General features: G+C 47.3%; 1 long non-coding RNA gene across 2 annotated transcripts in view; it reads left to right on the plus strand.

Annotated features, from left to right (window-relative positions):
- The first annotated feature begins 226 nt into the window (after positions 1–226).
- Positions 227–13021, plus strand: part of LOC105096241 (uncharacterized) — a 30588-nt gene continuing 17793 nt past the window's right edge. Inside the window, exons 1-2 of one of the 2 annotated variants that reach the window (XR_004131513.2) lie at positions 227–487; positions 6648–6883. This is a non-coding gene — a long non-coding RNA (uncharacterized LOC105096241). The remainder of the gene's footprint in view (positions 488–6647; positions 6884–13021) is intronic. The other variant, XR_004131512.2, reaches the window with a different exon arrangement.

The raw sequence follows: 13021 nt of genomic DNA on the forward strand, positions 1-13021 counted from the left end.
GCCCCCAGGCAATCAAATGAGCAGGTGAGCAGGTAGGAGCTCCATAAAAGGTAGGTGTGTATTTGAGTCAACTCAGTATTTCCTCCTGATGACCATGACCCTCAGGGCTACAAGGACGCTTGAGTCACGGACAGTGAAGTCAAGGCGGGGGCAGAGTAGGGAGGCCAAATAGTGGGCTCTTCCTGAGACATGACTCACTCCGCTATTCTTAATTTTCTCTTTCTGTTTCTCCCCTTAACGCAACAGCAACACGCAGGAGTCGCCTTCCTCTCCCAGTCCGGCTGAGTCAAAATTGGGTTGAGCAACCCCAGGCGGCTGTCGGGGAAGAAGCATTTTCCACCATAACTTTCTGGAGTGCTGCTGTGTTGGGGTCAGCCCTCAGGCTTCCTGACAATGCAGCTTTGTTCCCGTTTCCTCCCCATCCCTGATCCAGCGCTGGGACGATTGTGCTGCACAGCAGAGAGGCCCCCAGCTCAAACTCCCAGAGGTAAGCTGTCATTATGAGGGAAACAATAGGCCAGGCTGTGCTGGGGAGGCTGCATATTCAAGGACGCCATGTTTAATGTCCCTGCTTCCATGAATAGTCTTCGAGATGAATAGCTTCAAGATTCCCGGGATTTCTATTTCTTTTTTTGTTTCTTTAAATAACATACAGGGTCCCCCTCCCTCCCCACTTCAGCCTAAATAGTGCCCATTTCAAGGATTCAGACCTGCCTGGGTGTGTGTCACAGAAGGGTGGGCAGGGGGCACTTTGGGAGGGATTCATGTGGCAGGGGTGGGGATGGGTATCTCAGACATCAGCTGGTCCCTCCTCTGGCTCCAGGGAATGAGAAGCCACAAGCTGAAGCTACAATGGCCAGTTTCCAAAATTGGAGGTGATGTGAAAAGCATGATTTTGAGGCCAGGGTAACGAAGGGTAACAGACAGTGGGAGGGAGGAGCATTCTGCTTGCTTGCTTCTGGGATGACACCGTGGCATTTCAGTCACACTGAGGTCTTCTCAGACTGTAACAGCTCACTGGTCTACATGGCTTTGGGGGGCACTGGGTTGCGGGCCGGGAGCAGCACCTGCACTGAATCGGCAGTCATGCCAGGGCACTGGGAACTGTGGTGCTGAGGGGTCCTCCAGGGGTTTCTCCGGCACCGAACATCTGTAAGAGTACATGTGAGAAGAGGAGGCGGCCACCAGATCGGGTGTGGGAGCACGTGCGCACATGCAAAAGATGCCTGGGGGTTCCAGAAATAAACCTGGGGGGAGAGACCTAGCTCACAGAGGGGATGGAGGGAGGAGTCAGTGAAACAGCAATGAGTATGGTGGTTATGACCTGTTTGGTTTTTTGTTTGTTTTTTATTAAAGTATAGTTGATGTACAATATTATATTAGTTTCAGGTGGACAACATGGTGATTTAACATTTTTGTAGATTATACTCCATTTAAAGTTATTACGGAGGGGGAGGTATAGCTCAGTGGCAGAGTGCTATGCTTAGCATGCACGAGGTCCTGGGTTCAATCCCAGTACCACCGTTAAAGCAATAAATAAGCAAGTAAACCTAATTACCCGCCCCCCTAAAAAGACTGTTAAAAATAATAAAATTATTACAAAATATCTTCTGTAGTATTTTACCTTATCCTGCCCGCCCCCTCTTCCCCCCCTCTGGTAACCACTACTTTGTTCTCCGTGAGTCTGTTTCTCTTTTGTTATATTCACTAGTTTGCTTTATTTTTTAGATTCTACATATAAGTGATATCATACAGTATTTGTCTTTCTTTGTCTGACTTATTTCACTTAGCATGATACCCTCCAACTCCATCAATGTTGTTGCAAATGGCAAGATTTCATTTTTTATGGCTGAGTAGTATTCCATTGTGTGTGTGCGTGCGTGTGTGTGTGTGTGTGTGTGTGTGTATGCTATGTCTTCTTTATCCATTAATTTGTTGATGAACACTTAGGTTGCTTCCATATCTTAGCTATTGTAAATAGTGCTGCTGTGAACACTGGGGTGTATGTATCTTTTCAAATAGTATTTTGATTTTCTTTAGATATATACCCAGGAGTGGAATTGGTGGATCATATGGTAGTTCTATTTTCAGTTTTTTGAGGAACCTCCATACTGTTTTCCATAGTAGCTGCACCAATTTACAGTCCCATCGACAGTGTACAAAGGTTCGCTTTTCTCCACATCCTCAACAACATTTGTTATTTGTGGTCTTTTCGGCAATAACCATTCTGACAAGTGTGAGGTGACATCTCATTGTTGTTTTGGTTTGCATGTCCCTGGTGATTAGCAATGTTGAGCATCTTTCCATGTGCCTGTTGGCCATCTGTGTGACCCTATTTAGACTCATAGTTGGATATAGCATAGCATGGGGAGAGCACAGGTTACAACAGAATTATAAATGTCAGTGCTGGGAAGGATCTTAGAGACTGGCCAAAAATTCATCATGATATCATAAATGGCAAGAGATCACCTTTTTACAGCTGTGTCGTGTCCCACTGTATATATACACAGAGGACACTGAGGGTATTGGGCTAAGTGAAATAAGTCAGATGGAGAAAAACCAATACTATATTATTTCACTTACATGTGGAATACAAAAAGCAAATAGAAAAAAAATGAACAAACCAAACAAAAACAAACACATAGATACAGAGAACAGAGTGGTGGTTACCAGGGGGTCAGGGGGGAGACAGGCAAAATAGATAAAGGAGATCAACTGTATGGTGATGGATGGACACTAAATTTTTGGTGGTGAGCACGCTGTAGGGTATAACGAAGTAGACATATAATGTTCTACACTTGAAACTTATGTGATGTTATAAACCAACATTGCATCAATAAAATAAATAAATAAACCAGAAGAAGTTGGGGGGCAACATGAGGAGCCTTTGTGGTGATGGCAATGTTCTGTGCCTGGACTGTATCCATGTCAATATCCTGGTTGTGAAATTTTTCGACAGTTTTACAAGGCGTTGCCATTGGGGGAAGCTGGGTGGAGGGTACGTAGGATCCACTATATCATTTCTTGCAACTGCATGTGAATCTACAATCATCCCAAAATAAAAAATTTAACTTACAAAAAAAGTAAAAGTCCTCATGACACAGGTGATGAAAATGAGGCCCAGAGAGGTTAAGCTACTTGCCCTTGTTGCACAGCCAGTTAACAGGGCAGCCAGGGGCAGACCTAGTCCTCCCAAGTCCCAGCCCATGACACTCGAGGGACTCTTGACATTCGAGAAATGTGTGTAGGGTATTGAGGGCTGTTGCTCTGCCTACAGGAAGGAAGTGTGTTTTGGTTACTTTGAGAAAACTCCAGGGTGCCTTTGGTCAGTGGAACTTGTGGTGAAGGATTCTGTGTGGGAGCACATGTTTCCAAAAGCCCTGCGGGGTGGAGTTCTGCTAGCACTTAGGACAAAAAGGTGCTGTCTCGACTGTGGCTTGGGAAGGTCAGAAGGAAAAAGGTGTAGCCTCGTAGAAACAGAACATAAGCTGCATCTCAGGGTGCTCAGTCTGTTCATCTAACTATACCCACATCCTTGAGGACAGATGTTTTCCTGTTCAATACCAGATCAGCCTACAGGGTCTAGATCCACCCACTAGGGCAATAAGACAGTATTTTGCATCAGTGAGGGTTTTGTTTTTTTATATCAAAATTCTCTCTTCCGCGGTTTCAGGCCATTTACTTTTGATTTGTCCTGAGCAGATTAGGAGCAATGGTACTGCTGTTCTGTATTTCTCTGTGAAATCCGGTCCCCCCTCAGTCTGCCCGAGGTGAAACAGGCTAACTCCTTTATCCACTGGCTCTTTGGAACGTGGGACGAAGTGAGTCTCTGGTTATGGAATGTTCCAGAAGCTGAGAAGAAGATTCAACTTTCTACACCTCACAGCGTTCATTTTCAGTGGTTCACCTACGTTACAGTATTAAGAGAGTCTGCTAAATTTAGCTCACCCAGAGCCCTCAGGAGGTGTATTCTGACTTAGCAAAGGTGTATGTTACACTGCTGGGTAATTTAAAACTTAATTTTAAAAAATGCACGCACACCTTTAACTTAAAAATACACATATGATATATTTTAAAAAACCCACAAAATTAAAGCATAGCTCTTTCCTCTGGATGGGGAAATTTCGATGTAGAGTAAACAAACGGCCATCTGAGCCAATTTTAGGGTTATGCAGACGCCCTGTCTCTCTGTTCCTTTCAGCATTCTTGTGAATGAGCCCCAGTTGTCCCCGACACAGTTATATTCTCTTTCTTTCCCTGTCACTCCATCGATGCACCCCTTAGTCCCCACACCTCCCTTCTCCTTTTGCCATCACAAGTGCTCATAATAGAACCGCACAGAGTCATTCTAGTGACTCCTTCGTCACGGCCTCACACCAAGGCTGCGTCTGCAAAGTCAGAGCAGTCTGCTGCGAGAGGCGGGTGCTGTATGCGGGAGACCCACTCTTCGGAGTCATCATTTGATTGTGCATTGAGCCAGCAGTGCTTAAGGGAAGAATGAACCTTCACTGGGTTTCTGGTCCAGCTCCATCCCCCACCCAGTGCAGCCTGTGACACTCTGGGATCCACTCACATACAAATCATTCTCTCGGGCCTGTCTATACATTCCAAGACTCCTGCTTAATCTCCCTAGCAAAAGAGTCAATCTGAAGAATGTCTATGTCTTCCCCCAAAACTCCCGTAAGAAATCTTGCTCTAAAGGAAGTTCCAGATACCAATGGCTATAACACGCAGGGTGAGATGAAGCCAGCAAGACGAAATGTAATAGAGTTTGGGGAAGTCTCCGGAGATTTAAAACAACAAAACAACAGCTCTGATAAAGGCATCATGAAAAGATTGAGGGTCAAGTGTTGTGATGAAGGCAGATGGGGTGGTACCTGCCCAGGGTCCCACAGCAAGTTGTAAGAGATCTCACAACCACCCCGTGTCTTTCTAAAGAGCAGGATTGTCAGCAGCAGGGCACAGTTATGTCACTGATCAAGTTCCACAAGGCTGGGATGACCCAATGGACATGACCCCATGGCCATTCCCTGCTCTAGGCTAATCCAGGGAGATAGCTCACGGCTTGGGAGAGGGACAGATTTATGGATCTTTTACCTCTGGACTCCTTTCCTGATCCTGAACTGAGATCTTGTCCTCTACACAGTTTTTTGGTCAAAAATACATCAACCAGTAGCAGGTAGATGGAATGACTCTCTGTTAGAGAAAGAAGATTTCAACTGCCAGAATAAGGAATCCAAAAGATGTGGATTCCAAAAGTACCAAGACAAGAATGATGACATTTTTTTGTCTCTCATTTGGAGGGAAAAAAAGTGAACCTCACTGGAAGGTTAACAAATCTCTCACATTTATTTTGTTTTTATTCCAGTTTTCCCAATTTGTCCCCAGTCCGATTCCTCCATGAAGTCTATATCTTCCAATTAAAATGGAATTGTAGCAGCCTGCTCTGAGAACCTGCGGTACTTCTGTGTACTTTATAATGCTTTACTATGTCAGCCTGCTCCACCAAAGTGGAAGCTTCTGTGTCACTGTCTCAAGAGCGTTCAGCCATTAGAAGACCAGTCAGTGGGAGATACGGGCAAGTAATTCATGAAACTTCCTGGGGACGAGTAGGCAAGTCTTCCTCACTGTCCTGCCCTTTCTGTTTTACACTTGGCGCTTTGACCACTGCTAACGCCCGTCCTGTGGTCCAGAAAGTGGAACCCACTGAGGTTGCGTAGGAGGAGGGCTCTGTTGAACAAGAGATGTACATGACAAAACCTCAAGTGAACTGTCTAGAAAGAAGCACGCTGGGGAAGAAGACCCAATGAAGAGTACCAGGAAGCTTTTTGGGATTTCTCATATTTTTTCAGGATGCGGCAGAGTTTTAGAACTATAAGGCATCAGTCCTAGGTTTCCCTCTACATGACTTACCCTTTTTCCAGAGGCCACCCTGTCTCCTTTAGTACATCTACTATTCGAATGGGGACCAATGGTTCTTGTCCTTACCTATTTATTCAAGGTTAACAGATTGGTCTGCACCGCTGTCATTAACACCCTCATCTCTGTAACTAGCACTGTGATCACCACCACCCGCGAACGTCTGGGGCCTCACAGTCTACAACGCGTCTGCCTGTTCACGCTCATTCCGTGCTCACAGCAGCCCTCCGAGAACAGGTCTGCTGCTGGCGTCGTCAGCACTGAAGTCACCGCCTTTTCCTTAGGCCTTGAAGTGGGTGTTTTCATAGTATAAGAGCAGAAACAAGGTCATAAAAAAGTACTGTTGTCTAACCGGGGAGAGAAGGACCCTTTAGATACTTGTGTCTTTGAGGCCATTTTGCTGGGGTCATCTATTTGACTCATCTCCTGGTTTTTTGCTGCAAAGATAATGATGCTAACAAACAAACAAACAAACAAACAAACAGGACATTGGTTAAGAAGGATTATAATGAAAAGAATAATTTTCCAAACTGTCCTTTTATAAAACAAGACTAAGACCCACTGGGTCAAGTCACGTGTGGAATGATAACATGTAATAATAAAAATCATGCAGAATAACACTGATATTACATACAAATGCTCAGTTCTTTATAAGTGCCTTTATCTAAGTTAGCCTCGTGGGTACCTTTCAAATTATTAAAATAATCATTATTATCTCCATTTTACAGATGAAAAAGGATCTCGGTTAAATAACCCCCGTATCTTGGTGCCAGAAACAGACCAAGACCCACGTCACCTAGCTCCTGGACCACCGCTCCTCCTTACCCTGGGCTGCCACCATGCAGTTGTGCATCGGAGGCCGGGCTGTCCCAGAAACCCTCTGCGAGAGAAGCCACAGAACGGTAGGCTTCTTCTGACTGGCACCTCCCATTTACAGAACTCAAATTGAAGACACTGTAAAACAGTAAGCTTATATTTTATGCTCTAATTTATTAACAAACAATTTGATATTAACACACGAAATGTAGATTTAATATACTAGGGTGTTTTGAAAGGTTCACAGGATCTTTGTGGAATACAGAGACCGATGGGTTGTCATTTAGGAATGGTCTTTGGTTTGCCCGGTGTCTGTAAGGCTCTTTTCCATGGTTCTTTCAGGCCTCCCTCTCATGTCTCCTTCTGTGGGAGTGGAAATCACCTGGTACTAGGGTTCGGTCAAGGTCTAGTTTGTTGTTTTCCCGCCCAGGCTGCACCTTAAATCGCCCGGAAGCTTTTGCTCCCCTCCCCAGGACAACTGCATCCGAGCCGCTGGGAATAGAGCCTAGGCATCTTTTAGGGACTCCACAAATGTTTCTTTGCTAAAGTAAAGGTTGAAGATAATAGTTTAACTTTATTATTTAAAATATTATCACTTCGATTAGCATCATTATTCCTGCGTGTTTACAAGCCAGTTTGACTCTGTAAGAGTGTGCAGCAACCGGAGTGTCACCGTCTGGGCCCCTCTGCCCTTTTTGGCTCTGCTTTCCTGGGTTTGGGGGGACATTGTGGTAGCGGCAGAACCAGAAGCGGACAAGGGCCAAGCCTCCTCTAAGCCAATCTTTCTTTCCACGGTAAAGAAATGGTACTTGTTGGTTAAATAAGTTGGAAATGGAAAATCTCAGCCTAGTTTTTCATTCTCTTCTATCTGCTTGTGGACAAATTACAATCTGAACTATTTAAGTTACATCACCAATCAAAAGGCTAATTGAAAAATAATCTCCTCCTTCCCCCTCCCCTGAAAGGCTAGTATAAATGCAACTTTAAGTGTACTTTCCATGTATCCCTAAGTATGTTTACATTAGAGCTGTATTATTCTTAGCTGACTCTGGTACAGTGAAGGGCACGGCCTTGTTCAGGCTTCACAGAAGTCTGTGTCAGGAGGGGCCCTAACCCAAAGCTAGGGACAGAGTTTCAGGAGTTCTTTGTTTCTGACATGTTGTCTATGCAGGACGAGTAGCTCCTCAAAAGGAGAGACTGGGCCTGCTAAGCCTATGAGGGACCCTCTGAGTTTGGGGGAGGTGCCCAGAGAGGAGCCAGGTCAGTCCTGGGGCAAAGGGAGGCTCCCCTCAAAGGAAGGAAACATCTTTGGAAAAGAGAATTCCAACCGCTCACTTGGAAGGCTGGGTGAGACATTAGGGGTCATTCCTGCTAGAATTAGACTCCAGCGCATTGGTCCATACGTAATCTAACCGCCGGCCCCTTCCCTTCCCACAGGGTGGGTGACTGTGGGCACCGCCCAAAGCTCCTGTTCATTGGGAGCACCTTCTCCTGCCTCTGTCTTTTGCAAGGCCAGGCCTGAACGAGACCGTGCGGCAGCTGTCATCCACGTTCAACTTTCACACAAATACCAAGCCAACCCATCCCTGATGCAAGCTTGCAAGTTCTGATCTTTTTTCGGCTGGTGTTAAGAATCGCCGTGGGTGTGAGCTGAGGGAGGGGCATGGTGGATGCTACAGTGAAGGCTGCCAAGGCATCTGAGCTCCCTGGCATGCAGCTGGCTTGTCCTCAATCCCAGAGGCACCGCTTCTTTTTCATAATGAGTTATTTGGGGGCCAACTTGGCCTTATGCCTCCGTGGATATGGCAGGACTCAGCTCGAGATGAATAGTCCTGAACTCACCGGCACTTGATCTCCTGTGGTCAGGCATTCTGCTTCCATCAGGGCTCAGTACCACACCTGGACTTATTTTTTCCAAAAGTCATGTAATTTATCTACTGCAAAGTGCATGGCCTTGATCCACGTGACTCTCTTTCTAGGGCTTTCTACACATTCCACACGACACCTTTCTGTACCACTGGTGCCTCTGACACCACTGGGTCTGCTGGATCACATGGTCCAAGTGGCAGGAATACTTGCATTGTTTCCTGGACCTGCCGCCAAGCATCTGTCTGCTCTGAGCCTCACTCGAATCTGACAGCCTTTCGTGTCCTCCATTCGTGGGAGTGGAATATGCCGCCTCCAGAACCCCAAAAGGCCCACTGGGGGTCAAGCTTCCTTTTTGTAGTAGGAGGCCTGTGACTTCGGAGGCCTGTGATGCAATGAGTTGCATTTCATTTTGAAAGGGGTGTCCCAGCATCCTCCTAACCACTAGACCTCCAAAAATTAGTCAGAAGCGACAGGCCCCCAAATCTATGTAGGGTTAATTTTCTACCCTCTGGAGCTCACGTGTGCCAGCCACCTGCTGTACATCAGGCCCAATGAACACAGTGTCATCAATACAGTGGATCAATGTGATGTCCTAGAGAAGGTCCGGACAGTCCAGCTCTCTTTGGACTTTGTTAGGACAGAAGGAGCAACACATAAACAGCTTCTGACCCTCTTTTTCAACTGAGATAAAAATCAATGGTGATACACCATGAACCTGAGGCCACGTGAGCCTGTTCTGGCAAAAATACTTAATCTAGAAGCAACTGCCATCAGGCTACTGATGTGAGCTCGTTATAATCTCCAGTCACCCTTCAGGGTTCATCTTGTTTTGTAGTGGCCAGACTGCTGACTCAGATAGAGATAAGATAGGAACCACCACTCCTGAATCCTCTGGACCCTTAAGGATGACCCTAATCTCTGGCATCCCCTCAGTCCCCCCTGGAATGTAACAGTGGTTTGGTTTTCTTTTGTTTTATTTGCCATCTTGTGCAGGGGCGGTTTCAGGAGCTTCCACTTGGCCTTCTCCACCATGATAGCTCTTACCCTATAAGCTAAGGACCCAACATGGGAATCGGACCCGGTATGTCCATCCTAATTATACATTCAAGGGCCAAGGAAGTGACAGTGGGTGGGTCTGCACACGCGGGGGACCTTATGAGCAGAACTTTGGCTGGAACTCCATTGACAAGCCGGCCTCGGGTGCCCTCCGGGAAGGCCGTGTGTGTACTTCAGGTCTCTAGACAGCAGCGTCAGTTCAGACCTGGTGCCCACCATGCAGCTACCCAAACAAATAGCTGGAGGTCCTTTGGGGAAAGGACTAGAGAAATAGCCTGTTCACCTGTCATGGTGTTGCAGGACCCTCCTGATTGTTGCCTGGAGATCCAGCCACTTCATCAGATAGTGTGTTCCAGGTCTGAAAACCAGCTCATCCCTAGGGGCTGTGCAAAGGCTGGTGTCTTGGTATCAGGCTGACCACCCTTCTCTCATACCCAATCTCCCAGTCACCCATGCTAATTTTTCTGCTCATACAAGCTGAGTAGTACCCTGGTCAGCTTCCCATCTCTCTTCTCCTAGGAACCCTAGGTCCTATTAACTGTTGCCACAACTCTCTCTGTGGATCAGGCCTTCTTGGCTGCCACTCTGACCACACCAGTCTTTTTAATAATTACAAACACTTGACTTTGGCAGTTAAATGCTGTCTCCTGGCCTTTATTATTTCAGGGTCCTATCATCCCTATCTCTATAAGCAAGCCAAGGTCTGTAACAGTTGCTGCTACCATCAGCCCTTGGCCTTCAGAGGAGAGCCCCTATTTCACTCTCCCCTAGCACATCCCAATAGCCATGTTGGATGGTGTGCCCTTGGGGCATTCCTGTGGACTGTAAGCTTTTGGTGGATCACCCAGCCGAAGCTACTATGCTCACTGCCACATGACCACCCAACCCCATGGCCCTTGGAGCCCTCTCCCTACCATCTTCCACTGCAATTCTGGCACTTCAGCTTTTCTCAGTGTGGACCACCCCCTTTTTTTTTTTTTTTAATGTTTCTAGGACCCGTCTTAGTAGCAAGTTCACACTGTCTCCTGGGCTCCTTGCCAGGGTGTTAAGCCTTGTATCTCAGGAGGCTTCCCCCAATCGCACAGACCCTTCTATACCTATGTATTTGTTTCATCTGCCTTGATCAGAACCTCAGAACTTAACTACATGTGTGGTCCCTCGGCTTCTGCCAGCACATTCTGCTCAGTTCTTCCAGCTCCTTTGAGGTATAGGCACCCTCCTTCCTCATAAGGCCTGGTACTTTTCCAGATGTGCCTCAAATCCAGAGGCCACGAGAGAGGTCCTGTGAAGGGCGAGTCAACCCAAATGTCCCCATGCAATGTGCTAGGGTCTCAGGTCTTTCCAGTCAGAGCCCTGAACTTGGCAGATCAGATCTACCTTGACTGGGCATTTAAGTTGAGTCACTCTTCAGCCATGGGCTTCATCCTTGACTTTCCCCATTCTTCCTCTGCAGGGCGTGAGGGTAAGTGTCAAAGAAGCGCTCTGGCTTCCACACCTGGCTTTCAACTGCCTGTGACTCTTCCTCATCCCGTCTTCGTCTTCCTGCAGGGCACCAGTGGTGCTTGCCAGGAGCCTTCCACCACCATCACCCTTCCCTCCACACACTGCAAACACCCGGCGTATCCGCACGGGTTAGTGCATTCCCTGCCACCAGTACACCCTCCTGATTCACAGAAGTTCAAGTTTTAACAACTGAGTAACTGCCTCGTGCAGGGGGCTGTCTGTGCTCCACTCTCCACCAGGACAGCGGCCCACTTGCCAGCTGGGCCACGAGGGGTCCAGCGAGTGAAACCCCATTTCACCCCTTGCTTTTTTGGCAAATGTACTCACAGGCTGGGTTCTTTGGAAGACGTCAAGATGAAGTTTAGGGGGCAGATTCTTTTAGCTGTCAACTATGAATGGATGGGATGCAGAAGCGGAGCGGGACAGAGGAAGCAGTCAACCTGCAAGGCAGATCCGACAGAGGCCAGGCCGACCTGGTGGGGAGACCTAGAGCGAGGGTTGCCCACCCTGGGCTGAAATGCTGGGCCTTTTTACCCCTTTGCACTCAGTCACCCCCGAGACGGGGTGACTCCAATGAGTTAGCTTTTGGCCACTGGGGCAGCCTTGAAGGAGATGACAGTGAGGGGGTGCCTGCTGGGCAACCACACACCCCTCAGCTGCTCCTTCCTTGGCAGGAGAAGTCTGGGAGGTGTATCGCCACGTCTGCCACTCCTCTACGCTGCAAAGTAGGGATGCTGAGGTCGGACTGGGTAACACAAGGCAAGTGACAGTGTCATACAGTGCCAACATTTGGGTGGGAATATTGTCACTTTAGATGTTACTTAGAAATATATTGGCCACGGCTAGGGACATGAAATGTTTAAAATTTTATTCTGAACTTTTTATGATCATGGTACAACTTTTAAGAGGATTTTACCTTAAAACACCAAAAAGGCAACTTTTAATAACGGCCCTAGGGATAAGAGGTGCTGATTACAGACTATCTGGTCAGCCCGGAAGCAGCCTCTGTGCCAAGGTGTCTTGTGCGCTTTTATGTTTGGGGTGCTGGTGGCGGGGGTCGGAGAGTAGGTAGTTAGTATTTCCCCAGGAGAAGCAGTGACTAAAAAACCCTGCACCCCTCTCCCCTGCCCTGCAGCAGCTGAGCAGCCCTGTCTCATCTTAAATAATTTTATTATCAGCGTTATACATCTAGTGAAGACATGCGCACTTTTAGAGCATGATTGTAGATTTGAAAAATGGTCAGGATGGTGCAAACCACCAAGTCAGCTCTGTGCAGTGGGGAGGTAGGAGGACAAAATCCATCTTAAAATAATCGTATCTGGGTTTGGGAAGACAAAGGCAGTATTTTGAGCATCTGTATCATCAATTGCATTTTACAAATTAGTTCTTTAATACTTTCCATCCAAATTAGGAGCAGTCTAGGAACCTCTCACTCCTGCCACGACCAGGTCGGGGACCTTAGCAGCAGGGCCAGTGGGGGAGTCAGATGAGAGCCTTCACCTGATCACAGGGGTGGGAACCCAGTCCTGGTCTCCTGACTCTCCAGGCCCTGTTCCAGGCTGTCATACACCCAGCCTCTGAGAGTACCCAGCTCTGCTGTTCACATTTTCAGCCTAGAGAGGAGTTCCCCTTCGGGCAAGAGGAGGACCAGAGCGGGGTTTTAGAATCTTAGGCTGGTGATGGTTGGTCCAGGACCCATCTCTGGTCTCTGGCCGTATTTTGACTGGCTTCTCATTCTTCCTCCAAATTAGGTGGACCTGCCAGTCTTGCTTGAAGGAGTCGTCCATTGGGTTCATTAGACGCTTTCTCTAAGGGAGCCGCTGTGCCTAGCCCAGTGGTTTTGGTGTAGGTAAGACAG

Source organism: Camelus dromedarius, chromosome 23 (assembly GCF_036321535.1).
Source record: "Camelus dromedarius isolate mCamDro1 chromosome 23, mCamDro1.pat, whole genome shotgun sequence".
Lineage (NCBI taxonomy): Eukaryota > Metazoa > Chordata > Mammalia > Artiodactyla > Camelidae > Camelus > Camelus dromedarius.